A 14,181-nucleotide genomic window follows, 5' to 3' on the forward strand; every position below is an offset into this window, starting at 1 on the left:
GGTAAAATAACACTTCATAATTGCCTTCCCTTCTGGGTTCACCAGTGAGGTTTAACAAGTGGCTGAGCATTTTTGATACGGGGGTATATATACACCAGAATTCACCGTGCTGAATTAAATTCAAATTCAGGAATCGGTACAGTCCTCTTCGGTACTAAAAATCTGCCGTTCATTACCACTTGCCTTTTTTCTTCCTTTCTGGTTTACAGCCACAGGTTTTCACCATGAAGCCGAGGAAACCATTTTAGGAAGATGACACCATTTTTCTTTCATCGTCACATGAATTTCTCTGTCAGGGCCTATAGGCTGGTGATTCATCTGTAAATTACGACTTAGAAAATATTTTCTGTTTACAGAGAAGCAGCATGGGCCAGTGAATAATACATCATGCCGACAGTCGTACCGCGGCTTTACTCTTGATTCTGATCTCTCATCAGCTGAACCACTTAACTCATAGCAGTTCTCTAAAAAGATGTGCATTAGTCTTCTTTGTCTGTAAAATGGGAATTATTAAAACATTTCCAAATTTTAAAGTAACTTGAAAGCTATGGAAGGGCCTAAATCGATAATGAGTTTCCATAATTACAATTTGTCATTTTCATAGTTACATAGTTACTAAGACTTCTTCTGAAAACATTTTTTTGAAATATATTTTATCTATTAAAAAGCATAACAGCACAGAACCGAGGCCTGATTTGGGACCAGCATAACTTACAGCAGCAAAGTGATTTTCCACATCATATTAATGTACGGTGGTAATGCACTATTAATGTGGTCCAGGTAGAGAAGAAACTAAATGACTCAACAAAGACTCATTCTGGGGAACGAAGCAAGCTTCTTGGTCATCTCCGTTACGTCTAAGCAAGACCAGACAACTGATAACCCAACCAGCTGCCGTGCGGGAAAAAGAAACAGAGTTTCAGGAACCCGTAACAGCAAATTAAAAATGAGAAGGTGCAGAACAGCTAGGCATCTGTAGGGATACAGCTCCCCGTTCCCAGGCACGTGCCTCCCAACTTCCCAAGACCGCTGAATGGTTTTGGCTGCCCGGGTCGGTGGCTCCTCGTAGAGCTCGTCGGCTCCTGGTGGAGCTGGGGCTCCTTGGTTCTCAGCAGGTAATGGCAACGCGGAGCCTTGAGGGGCATCATTTGGGGTCAAAGGTAGCAATGAGGAGCACTTGCCGGAGCTACAAGTGATCCTCCGCTGGGCACAACTCAGGCGTTAAAGCAATTGCCTCAAGCTTGTGCAATCACAGTGCCAGGAGCCCAGCCACCTCTTGTGTAGGAGCGAAGGGTGTAAAGGAGGTGGTGTAAAGGAGCTGGCTCTCAGCTCTACAGGCATTTACTGGTATCGGACACTGAGCACTTACAATTTTCTTTTCAAAATTCAGTTTAATCAACAAAGTTTTAAATTCTTGCCACGCCAAATCAAACCCAGAAGGGGTTTCAGCCCAAAGAAAATGTTCTGTGGCAAGGCATCGTGTAACGCTGCGCTGTGATCTTCTTCTGAGATTGTCTCATGGTAACAACTTTACCAGTTCAGTTACCCTGAGGCAAATAAGACTGAAAAGGCCCTAAGGAACATTTCTCCCTAACATTACATTCACAAATTGACTGGACTTCAGTCCCAAGGAGTGAAAGATTCGCTTTACAACTTTTTTACCCCAAAATACTTTGAAAATGTAAGGATTTCATAACAATTATATAATTGGTCATCACATATACTTATCTCTACACTGTGCAGGAAGAGAAAAACCTCTGGCACTGGGGCCACCTCGTGCAAACACTCCCTACCACGCACAACAGGGATGCGACCCAAGGATATGGCAAAGCGTGCCCTTACAGGAGGCTGCAGAGGAAAATCAAGGTGAAAAAAAATGCGTCCAGGTGGTTCGTTGCCTCTTTAAAACAACTTGAATGTAACTCATTGGAATTTTTTAGCAAGCCGTAATCAGGCAGAGAGCAAAGAGGAGTCGTTGTGTGCTGCATCCCCAGTGGGAGCCCGGGCGGTTCTGCAGAACAGCACCGCCGCTCTCTCCTGCTGGAACTGATAGACGAATTTCCAGTGAGCTAAATGCTCAACTTGTTCGCCAGGGCAGGGAGCGAGAACTGTAGTCTAGTGTCTGAGACGCCTTCCCAGGAGACTGCACACCTGGTTCCAAGAAATGCTTCGTGATTTACACAAAATAAAATGGCTCGACGGAGTGCAAGGGTGTGCCCAGGGCAAGGCAACCCACCTCCTGGGTCTGAAGGAGGCTATGCAGAACGGGGCCCCAAACCCGGTCTCCCAAATCCTGGATGCATGCTTTGGGCACTGAGCTGTAGGGCAGAAGGGGGGTGGTCTCCTCCCGTCTTTGTTTTACCAGGCCTTTGTCCAAGATTTTGGAAAAAAATAAAACTTTCTAGTTAGTTTATCTGAACCAAGAGAGGATTTTTTCCCCCATATTCATTAGACATTAGGGATAAAATTAGAAAGGAGCCAGCCTCAACAATCACTAATAAGTCCTGAAAATCACAAGGCTAGAAAATCAAAATCTGCAAGTCGTGTCTGAGAACTACTCAGGACTCAAGTCACGGCTCAACTTTACATAAAATTCTGTGCATTCCCAAATTATTTGCTGCAAAAACTGTCACAGTGTCCTAGGAACAATCAAAATATCCCACCAAAATCAGCTGCCGCTGCTTTTTATTCATCATTAAACACCTCGCTTTGCCTATAGTCTGCTATATTTTTGGATCAGAGGTTTAAAATTTAATATGGCACAGCACAGTAGATGTCTGTTTCCTTATACAGCCCTAATATGCCAGACTGAAAATGATGTAATTTCAGGCACCATGAACAATTTCACATGTCATTTTAAATATAACTTGTTACTGAATTAGGTGCCAGTTCTTCTCATTGGATCAATTAGCAACAGGGACAGAAAACTCATTCTCCAACTGGTAAATTGCAGAGAAAAATCCAGAAGCAAGTTGTACGTAATAAGCATTTCTTAGACCCCATAACGGCAGTAGAGGGAGTAATTGCAGGATACCCACTCTGCCTGCAAGTAGCCCTTTCTTCTGCCGATGTGATAGGCACTCATTAAGTGCAAGGAGGTTTTCAGAAGAGAAGGTGCCTTCAAATCCCTAGTTTAACACTTCCACTGAAAAAAAAAAGAAAAAAAAGGTGTTTTGTCACAGAGTGCCAGTTCGAAAAATAATACATTCATTTTGATCTGAAAATTTCCATGGCAATCATTTCCAACACGAGCTAACCCCACCAGCCATAAACAGTCAGCTGCTGCACATTACAGAGCTCACTCCAGGGCACAGCAAGTATACCCCTTCCCTTTTTATACACCAGAAAGATCTTCCCAGCTGCTAAACTTCTCAAAACAATTTCCAAATGATCATTTTCTCCTTTAATAAAAGGGTTGAAATGAAATTTTCGACGAAATGAAAACACAGATGTGACCAACATCTGGTCCAACCTCTTAAAAGCTTATTTAAAAGCAATGGTGCCATGTGACACGGCTCGCAGCGCGGATTTCTTCTGTTAAAATATAAAAAAAAATAATAAATGATTTTCTGCAGAGCACAGACAAAAAGTAAGTCCTGCATTGCAAGCAGCAGCCCCCCAGCTCCTGTATTTAAAGGAAACCACTGTCAGAGGAGCGGGCAGAGAAGCAGAGAGGCGAAGCAGCCGGCTCCTTCCTCACCGCGGTTCCCTGAGCTAGCAGGGGCAGACGGCACTCCCAGAGCCTTCGATCGAGGTCCCACCAACGACATTCGTGGAACTTACCACTGCCAGTCACCCACCAGCTCCCTGCGTATTTAAAAATACAAACCAAAAAAGCCCTTTCTTTCCAGCTTTTTAACATCTTTGCCAGCCGACTCCACTAGACACGAGGGCTACAAACAGACATTGAGGATTAGGTTTGTAAACCTGCAGGATTATTTACTCTTCTTGTCATTACTAAATGCATACTAAGCCCTCTTTTAACGCAGTCTCCCCCTCTCCTACCTCTGTGTATCCAGTTAAATGTATACATAGCACACTATTATGGGGATTTATTACGGAAGAATAACTCTAGCTGCTATATTTTAGAAACCCACGGTTTCGAAAACCGACATTTGAAGGATGCGTTTTTTCTGTTCCTCGTGCAGGAGGCAGAACTATTTATTGTACTGCCCAGATAAGAGGATTTCCTCACAGACAGAAATGAAGGCTGAGCACTCCTCAGGAAATCCTCTGAAGCTTATATAATGGCAGGCACCGGGTCCTCTTGTCCCACGCAGCGAACACGTCCTCCGCCACACGACCGCATCGCAGCCGCAGAGCTGGAGGAGCTGAAACAAAGCAGCCTGCCCCCTCTCCAGCACTGCCAGCCACCCAACACCCCGAGCATTCAAGAAACGCGCTGGCGCCAGAGCAAGGCAACATGCGAAAACAGCCAGGAACGGTGTTTTCACCGAGAAAAACACTCTAGCAATGAGTCAAATAACCCGAACCCTGAGCACGGGCATCAGGAATTGATTGCTGCTCCCCGGGGAGGGATTAGAAGCAGCGGGAGCCACGGGGCAGGAGGGTTTCTGCAGCCAGGTCTGGCGGTGCTGGTGTCACCCGGGGAGCCGCGAGGACCTCGGCAGGAGGCTGTAGCTTCAGGTGAAAAGGAGCTCCACCACCTGCCCTGGAGTAAAATTGATTAGTCGATCAGAGAGGATAGGAACCCGTCTGCAGGGGTTGGTGCCGATGGACCGAGGTGTGCGAGGCTATCGTTAAGCTGGAGTAACCGGAGGGGAGCGGGTGCAGCACGGGGCAAAGGACAGAACAGAGCAGGGCACCAGGAGAAACGGATGGGAGGCGCTGCAGCAGCAGCAGCAGCATGGCACGGCGTGGAGCACGGTGTGCAAGGACAGACATCGCGTCTGCAGGTGAACAAACCCACGCCGGGTCCAGGTGTGCGCTGCCCGTGTGCCTGCAGGAGCAGGGGCTGCTGCCAGCTTTATTAACATCGAGTGAGCAGGCTGGGAGGTCATCTCAGCAGTTTAAGCTGTTTTAAGCTGCTCGTTGCATATTACACCCAGATAAGGCACCTCTCCGTGCAATTCCAGGCTGCCCCACCATGCCCCAAAGGCAGAGCAGTCGCTGCCAACGGCTCCGGTTTCCCCCCGGCCATCTTTGACAACGTCCGATGTGCTGTCACAGCAAAAGTGCGCCAGAAATGAAAATCAAAACGTAAAGTCAGAGCAAAATTAATTGCTCTTACTGACAATGCAAGTGTCACAAAAATACATGTCTTGTGTTCTCATGCTTAAGTGAAAATGTAGGGTTTTTTTATTGTACCTGAAGCCACCTTGAAAATTACAGTCTCCCCTTCAGAGTGCCAATTTCACACCAGGATTTAGCTCCGAAGGACTGCAGAGCACGCGAGGCCATGCATACAGCACAAAGATAAATGAAGTCTGTCACATTATTATTTCCTTCTGCCAAGGCAAGGTTACGGGGTCCTCTCCAGCCGAAGCCAAGTTTCCAGCCTCCTCGCTTCTTAAGAGAAAGCACCCGGCGGGCCAGGGGCAGCGAGGCCCCTTCTGCCCAGCAACGTCCATTGGTGCCGGCTGGAGGTGGCCGGACGCGGCTCTGCCTGGCGCCACGCTGCCCGGGAGCACACGGCCAAAAGCACTGGCACAGCCAAACACCCACGTTTGGACTCTAAGGAGAGTAAAGGCAAAAGCCCTACAAGGGACAAATGAAGGGCAAAGAGGGAAGAAGCCTGAGCTAATAAAAACAAAGAAATGTCACCTATCTGCTACACACCGTGCTAGTGCAAGCAGGAGATCACAGCTTGCAATAGCAACGTGGAAGCATTATTATTGCTTGCAAGGTAAGCTTTCCAAAAAAAAGGGATGTACAGGCTCATTAGTTTTGTTTTGTCACTGCTCCCGTCTACTGTAAATGTTTGCCACAGAGCAAACAGGAACAAGAGCTGGGATCTTTGCAGTTGCTGCATCAGGCTCAGCCGCCTCGCTGTACGCCGAAGGTTTTCCTTCGAGACTTGGTCTTAACACCGCGCGCAGCTACAAACCCATCTTTATTAAGTGTCTGCATCTCTATTTCCTCGTGCTGAGAGTCAGGCTCCAGGTGTTAGGTTTCTCCTGCACAGCTGATTGACATCTCATGGCCCTCCTGCATCAGCCGCTTTTATACAGCGGTCGCAGAACAATTATCCCATCGCAAGGACGGGATGTCAAGTTTTTTAGAAATTAAATTTCAATTTGGGAAAAAAAAAAAGAAAAAAAAAAAAGCTCCTGTTTTTTGGCATGCCCACGCTGAAAAAATTGCTGTTTTTTCACCTCATAGTGCATGGAGGATCTACCCAAACCACATCCACGCATTTCACATCCATTTAAAGGTTTTGCCACTAGTCTAACAGACATGGGAAGCTGATAAGCACTAATTCACCAGAAAAACAGTTAACGTTCTGTTCTTTTCAGAGATCCCCTCTGCAGCATGTATTTTTAAAGCAGGTAGTAAGAAAATAGTCCAGCAATTAACAATGCCACTTTGATTCCTAAGGTTTTTTTTTGCGAAGGTGAGCTCATGCTTATTGAACTACATAGCAACATGAAAAGCCCTTAAGAAAAAATCCTTTCAACCTCCCAAAAATAAATACAGCTGAAAGTTAAGCTTTTGAACCGAAGAACACCTTGAGAACTGTCCTCAGAACCAGCAGCAGATGTTCCTCTTTAATAGTGTTCGTGTGCCCCCAGCACCTTTTGAAAATAGTGCAAAAGAGCATCCTTTATGCAACCTACTTGATCCAACTCTTCCTTCTTTTTTAAGATCACAGCTCTGCTGTCATGACCAAGTGCTCCGATGACAGCTGCTCTCCACGACATGCCAAAAGCTAATTCTTGCTGATGGAGCCAGTAACCACCGATGACCACCTTGACAAATGCCCAGAAACATACTAATTACCTATCACGAGTGACATTTTTCAGCTCCAGAGCAATGGCACCAGCTCCCGTGCAAAGACACAAGCCTTCTCCAGCTCGTGATTTGCGTGTCTAACGATGCCAGCCCTGATCACGGTGTGCCTGTGGAAGATGCAGCGCGGCTCCTGACACACGCTCACATCTCAGCCTTTGTCCATACGCTCAGCTCTCCGGCCTGCGCAGCCATGAACTTAAAAGGTTTTCAAAATGAAGACTACATAGACAGAGGCTCTCCCCTACTTAGTGCTCTTTTCCATCTGATTTGGAAAAGTCACCAGTCCCCTGCTGTATTTTCCTCCATTCCCTTTTATGCTGTTCTTGGCACCTTCTCTCTCCTTTCCCTTCCCCCGGCCCTCCTTCTTTTTGGTGCCTTCTGGCCTCTACTTTCTGCGTTTTTTAAAAATCTCTGCAGGGGTATCCAACAGTAACAGTTCGTAGAAAGGGAAAGGCCAAGGAGAAGAACTGACCAGCATCTTAATCAGCTCCCCTCTTCACACCCCGCCAGTGCAAAGTGCCGCTGTATCTCCTGCAGAAGGCGACGGCTGCGTTACGCCCCGGAGAGCCGCCGGCAAAGGGAACCAGGCTGAGATCACAGCCTCCAGCTCACTGTGTCTGTGCTGCCAGAGCACTGTGTAAAACAGCGAGAGCACTTCGCCCAGGAGCCAGACGTAAAGGGAACAGCTGGTTTTATGTTTAAGTGCTGGGCACCATTTCTGCCACCGCAGCTAGCCAGTTTAGCAGCCAGGTCTTGCTGCAGGCGCTAAATGCTCCGCTGTCCGTCCCCGCGAGCCCAGGATCCCTGCCTGGCCAGCACTCGGCCGCCTGAGCAGAAGGGCATATGTTTTAGTGAGAATTAAACCTCCTCCTGTGACGTAGCTCTTAAATCTACTCCTGCGATGTACCACCTTCCGCACCCCAAATGAAATGGGAACTTAAAAGCAAATCCAAGAATTCTGCTTGGATTATTCTTGTCTATGTGTTTTTAATTATGAATTAAATTCTGTTCCAACAAGATTTTAAATAAATATTTACAGCCATATATGCACACAGGTTGTAAGGCAGAAAGACAGAAGAAATCAAGAGGATCAAAACACGGTATTGTAGAGGCTGATTTCGACTGATTGGAACTTAAAAGGAAAGCTAATTTATTTTCCCAGGACATCCTGGAAATTCAAGGTTGGCTCAGATGATATCGCAAGAAATTGGAGCAAATTTCCTTTAGCAGCAGTCCGCATGCTTGACCTTTCATGATGAAGTGCAAAGCAGAGCCCAGCCTAGCTCCGACACATCACTTGCCACGTCAGAGACCCTGTACCTCTCCCTGCACCCTTACCCAACAGCTCCACGCCCCAGGCGTTAGGCACCTTGAGGCCACAGACTCCTGCACACCTTAACCTGGCGTACACCAGCTCTGCCATTAACGAAGCAGCTTCCCCTCCTCTGCAGGGTACAGCCTCTGTGCAGCCAGGTACAGCGATCTGGACCAAAGAGCTGCTCCAGGTTATGATCAACCCAGCAAAATAACTCACACAGACATGAGGAAGAGGAACAAGGTGAGCTTTCCACTTATAATTTTCTCCTAATCATCCTTCCTCCTCTCAGCAAAGGCAGCCTAACGTCTGCCCCCTCTGAGGTGCAGAGCTGGTCTATGGTAGATCAGATGGCAAGCTTCGCGCCGGCCACCAGAAGCTACCCAGACCACAGAAATGCTTCAGTAGGCAATTGTTAGCACTAAGACAACAACACAATATCGTGTATTAAATTATATATCTGAGTCTTCAATCGGAGAAAAAAAAATCAATTTGTATGCTGGCTATTTACCACCCTGTCCAGGCGGGCTGAATGGCGAGAAGCTGTTAACTGAAAGAAAATTATCAGGTAAGAAATTTCTCATTTTGCTGCCCAGCTTCTTCCTTCCTTCACTGCTAATGAGAAATAGCAAGCAGGGAATTACAGAGATGGGGAGAGGAAAGAGAAGGTAAAAGTTTATTATTATTATTATTATTTATTATTATTAAAGTAGAATAACAGGCAAGAGTGGAAGCTCCTCTACAAAAAGCCAAAGCTTTTAAAATGCAGCAGGTGGGTGGGGACCAGGCTCAGACAGGGCCCCAGGCATTTCTGTGTCATTTGTGCAGCCCTGTGGAGCACGTACCGATGGATCTCTGCAGCCCCAAGCATGGGCCTTGCTCGGGTGGCTCCAGGTGACAGCAGGGCATGGCTGCAGCTCATTCCTGTTGCAGGCAGAGGACGTGCTTTACCAGGCTCCTTGGGAGGATGGGCATCCATTCCCTCTGCCTCTCCCCAGCCGTTTCAGGGCCTCGAGTGAACATCTTCCCAGATGCACGTAGACTGTGGTGAAGGATTGTAACATTTTGCCTGCAGCAGCTCTGAGGCCCCAATGCCTTGGCATTTGATTAGCCTGAGCTGAGCACATTATAATTAGCATGTGTACTCCATATGCTTGGGATACATCGTTAGAGCACTGGAATGCCCTCTGATACCGCAACTTTCCAACAGAAGAAAGTTGTGGAGAACTTCCTGGAGAATAATTTGTCTTATTCTCCAGGAATTGTGGAAAAAGGCACTCCCATGCACAGAAGGTTTCTAGAGAAATAACCTTTCCCCGACAAAGCCCAGCAGCGTGACTCACCTATTAATAACGGAGCCGGTTTCAAAGCCAGCCTTTCAAGCTAATGGCTACCAGGAAGGGCAGCCATATGCTTGTACAACCTGTCACTCTGATTAATCTTAACATCAAGCTGTTGTATATAAAGTTTATATAGTACCGAGACTCTATTTCATGTGTCATTTTAGCCAGGTTATGTACTGCTGATTTTACAGATTTTCACCAACCTGACATTCTTCTCTGGGTTGTAGGCGCATGGAAGAGACAGTCTGAACGTGGATCAGATACAGAAAGAAGTGATGAGTTTAGAAGATTTTAGTAAGTCTCAAAAACCTGGTAGAGGGCTAACATATCTGAAAGAGAGCACTGGAAATGAGAAGGTCCCATGCCCCGTTAAATGTAATTTATTCTTTATTTAAATATATTAGGCCTTTACTTAACATGGTATTGCAGAGGCAGGAAGAAAGTCACAAATCATGGCTGTCTTACATACACTAAGAGGATTCATGGCTCTTTCTGCCACGCACCCATTTTATTTTACAGCATATGGCACAGTATCAAAGTCGTTCTTCTTTAATTAACTGAATAACGATGCTTTCCCATGAGGCTAAATCTAAGTTCACCATAACACACTATATTATGGCAACAATTCTCAGAAACATGACTACATGGCTGCAGCCCATTTGGAGAGAGGGATGTGCATTTGGTGTACCAATCCATTTACACACATCGAGCGTTGAATGCTATATTGATTTCTTTGAAATCGTTCAAGTTTACTTCCAATTAACTAAGACAAAGTTACCTTCAGAAAAGAAGATTTAGATAACTTTTGGTTTCCTTTTTTCTCTAAAAAATGAAACTAAAACTACAAGATCTTCTTTTCAAACCCAGACTTACTGTCCTTTTCTATGGAATAGCTATTTATATTTTATTTCTATAGATAAGACTAGGATGGACTGTTCTCTACAATAGCTTTAACTAGGCAAACTCTTTCCACAGGAGACATAAGCATCATCAACTGTGCCATGAAATCAGCCTGGGAAAACGGGGTAACAGAAGGGAGAGATGAGGGAAGAGCTAGCAAACTGCATAGATAGAAGCCCTACCTCCAGAAAGAGTACGATTTTGAGTCCTACTAGCCAGATAAACTAAAGGATACTAAAGTCCTCACAAAAAACTCCCATGCAATTTCCCCTATGCCATCAAAAACAATATAAAAATCTTAAAATGCTAAAATAAAGCCTAGCAAAGAAACATTACTGCCAATGTCTGCCAACTAAATAGAAGGATCTAGGTTGAAAGCATTTGCTGGCAAGGCCAGAAGCTGCCACAAAGACTTGAAGGGCTCTGGCAGCACGCAGTCCATGGATCAGCTCCTCACCTCCCGCTGAGCTGAACCAGGCACACAGACCTCAGCTGTGCCATCGCCCCCAGGGACGTGGGGATGGCGCTGGAGCGATGCCACTCGGGGGCTTTGGGGAGCAAGACCAGCTGTATCGCTCACCCTATGCAGGGCATAACAGACCCAGAGCCAAATCACTACTTCTGGCAAGTCCATGACTTGCGGCCTGCCCTCAGAAGAGGTCTGCAAAGGGACGGGAAGCAGCGTGCGGCCAGGCCGGTGCAGCCACGACCAGGCCTGTGACACCCCTACCTCAGGCGTCCCCCCAACAAGTGACACCACCAGGCCCCATCATGGGTTGTGAAGGCAGGGATCCAGGTGTCTGTACTCACAGAAGTTCGATTCTCAAGGTGTTCAAGTGCTTTTCAGAGACGATTTCAGCGCTGCGGTGACACTGCAGTCAGTCAGCCTGACGGGCTGAAGTGGCTGCGCATCTACGGGCTGTGAAAAGCTACAGGCTCTGATGCCCCACGTTTTGCCCCACAGAAGAGGATAGACTTGAACAATGAAAAGTCATCTAAATCACAGCCTTAATTGTACTGGCACTTAGAAAAAAAGGAAGGAAACAAGAACAACAATTTCAAGCTTTTGTGCTATTTTTAGACACTGTATTTTTCTCTGTATTGTAGTAAATTAAAAGTAGCAAACTTTGGACACAACAAGAAGAATGAGGAAGCTTGCCAAATCTCGGGGAACTGACAATTAATATCATACCATTTAATTCAAAAGAGTAACTACGTGACACTGTACGGTTCCATGTGTTTTCTGTCCCAGTGATTGAAAAATCTGTTAAGCAAAGAAAAAAAATAATAAAAAAATCTTTGTTTATTTATTTCTAAATCACCAGCATTGCAAACTCATGCTGGTATTTGAAAGTCAATGTGGGCTCTCTCTAGTTATGCATCCTTATTACCATAAACATTCCACAATTGGAAATTACTTTTCGTGATGCTTAAGCCAAAAAGAAAATAGCTGTATTGCATCTGCAGAACCAAAAGCAGTAAAACGCAATAAACATTTATCTTTGTCATTGGTTCTGCAAACCGATCTGTTCGGCAAGTAGGTGCCATTTTTACACAGTTGCTTTATTACTACATAATTATTGATGCATGAGCCAAGTGCTCTCTCAAGGAAAGACTGTTCTTAAAAATGAGCTTGTTAAAAGTTTAAGTGCAAACCTTAGGATAAAAAACAGTGGCTAGATTCCATCTGATATAAACTTTTAAAGAGAACAAAGAAAAGTAGAGGGACAATTTCAAAAAAAAAAATGCTATGTTTGAGGCAGGCATGAAATTGAAACAGACAAGAAGCTTTAATGTGATAGAAAGAAAGAACTGGGGACATCTGTACCGAGAATACGTTGTAACTAGCAGGAGGAATTATCAATCTAGTGATGTGCCAGCTCTCTGCATTTCAATTGCTTCACAGGCCATACCATAAAAATTGTTTGCAATGAAAGTAGTATGAAGAATTCCTAGATTTTATTGCTCCCAGTGATATTCTACCCAGTTTGTGTACACGGATTGTATCCTTTCAAGTACAACACCGCTTCATATTAGTACCTCTTTAAATTGCTTGCCCACAAATATCGTTCCGTGTTCAAAATGCCTCAATATTAAATTTTCTGTTTCAGTCAAAGTACCTCAAGAGTTTTTATCAAGTTTTCAAAGGCAAGAAGGTTTCATGCAAGCTTTCTGAAAGTCTCAATAAAGCAACAAACTTTAAATTTAAAAGAAGGCTTTCTCAGGAGAGAATTCAGCATAACTTTAGAATCCCCTCCCCATCTTGTTAAGCCAAACTCCCCATTGCTTGCAGATTTCTAAGTGCCACATTGCTGGAGCCGAACGTCAAGTATGAACCTTACTCCCTGTACAAAGACTTTGCATACAAAACGATCTTGGACAACAGCGTATCTGAAATTGCCCTATCCAGTTCACTGGAGGGCCTTAAGATCTTTCCAGCACTCATACCTCAGTGCAGGTACAACTACCACAGCCTACAGATCCACGTTCCTACTTAAGATGCTGCCAAGATGGGCAACCGATGGCGTGGTGGAAATGTGGGGAACTTATCTACAAGAAAAGAACAGTCTTCGAGAGCTTCACCAGAGAGCCAACAGCCCTTAGTCACTTCGCAGCCCTCACACACGCTCGGTACCCCCACAAGGGGACATCCCCCCTGGCACCAGCACAAAGCTACTGGCAGGGTCACCACACACCACAGGGGGCCATGTGAGACCTAGAAGGAGGTGATGGACCTGAAGCAACAACTAGTCCTTGCATGACTTGAAACTGCTGTTATGAAGGCAGAGGGTGTAACTGTCCGTGGATTTAATTGTCAGACTACCCAGGAGAGCCTAGATGTGGGATTTTATCAGAACAGGTCTGCTCACATGGGCACGGGACAAAAAGCTGGCAGTCTGGAGCTTCCAGCGGAAAGCAGGGACGTGGGAGGAATATATCTCAGGTATCAGAAAGGTGTTCTCAGAAACGCCTCCTGAGCACCAGGCCTCTGACCCAGGTGCTACAGGCAGAGCTGCATTTCCCCTCTGCATTGACGTGGACAAAGCACTCCACCAGCCCCAGCACCCATGCCCCTTCCTTCCCACAGCAGGTGCCACCTCCCTCAGACCCGCCGCTATACCAGACAAGTTGTTGTTCCTTTGCCCACGTCATCCAAATGGCCCTGTTATTAAAATGCTTGCATGAGCCTGTGGTATTCTGACACAACCAGGTGAGGGAGGCGACTACACGTGCACTTAGTGCATCAGATCCGAGGGGACTGAGCTGGTGGAACAACACTTCTCAGCCTGGTCACACCTGCTCTGTGATACAACTGGAGACCAAACTCAAACGGTGCAGAGGTTTCATCTTTGGGCTTGGGGAAGAACTAAATGCAGCAGCTCAATGCTGGCTCTGCTGCAGCTACAGAGCTGGAGATGCTGTGGAGGCATGAAAAGCAGCGCTTCTACCAAGTGACAGAAGCTCTGTAATGAAGATAAGGTACAAGAGACTTCATGGAAAAGCAATTTCCTATTTATGTTTTATTTAATTGAAAACATGGACGGAAGGCAGCAGCACTACTGGTGATGCAATTTCAAGTTGATAAGGATATTTAGAATAGAATAGAGGAGAGGAGAGGAGAGGAGAGGAGAGGAGAGGAGAGGAGAGGAG

At 45.9% G+C, this 14,181-nt stretch overlaps 1 protein-coding gene across 1 annotated transcript in view; it reads right to left on the bottom strand.

Moving 5' to 3' along the window:
• BRF1 (BRF1 RNA polymerase III transcription initiation factor subunit) overlaps positions 1-14,181 on the bottom strand; it is a 170,613-nt gene that overhangs the window by 48,213 nt on the left and 108,219 nt on the right. The gene's annotated exons all lie outside the window — the stretch shown is intronic.

This window comes from Oxyura jamaicensis, chromosome 5 (assembly GCF_011077185.1).
Source record: "Oxyura jamaicensis isolate SHBP4307 breed ruddy duck chromosome 5, BPBGC_Ojam_1.0, whole genome shotgun sequence".
NCBI classification, from domain to species: domain Eukaryota; kingdom Metazoa; phylum Chordata; class Aves; order Anseriformes; family Anatidae; genus Oxyura; species Oxyura jamaicensis.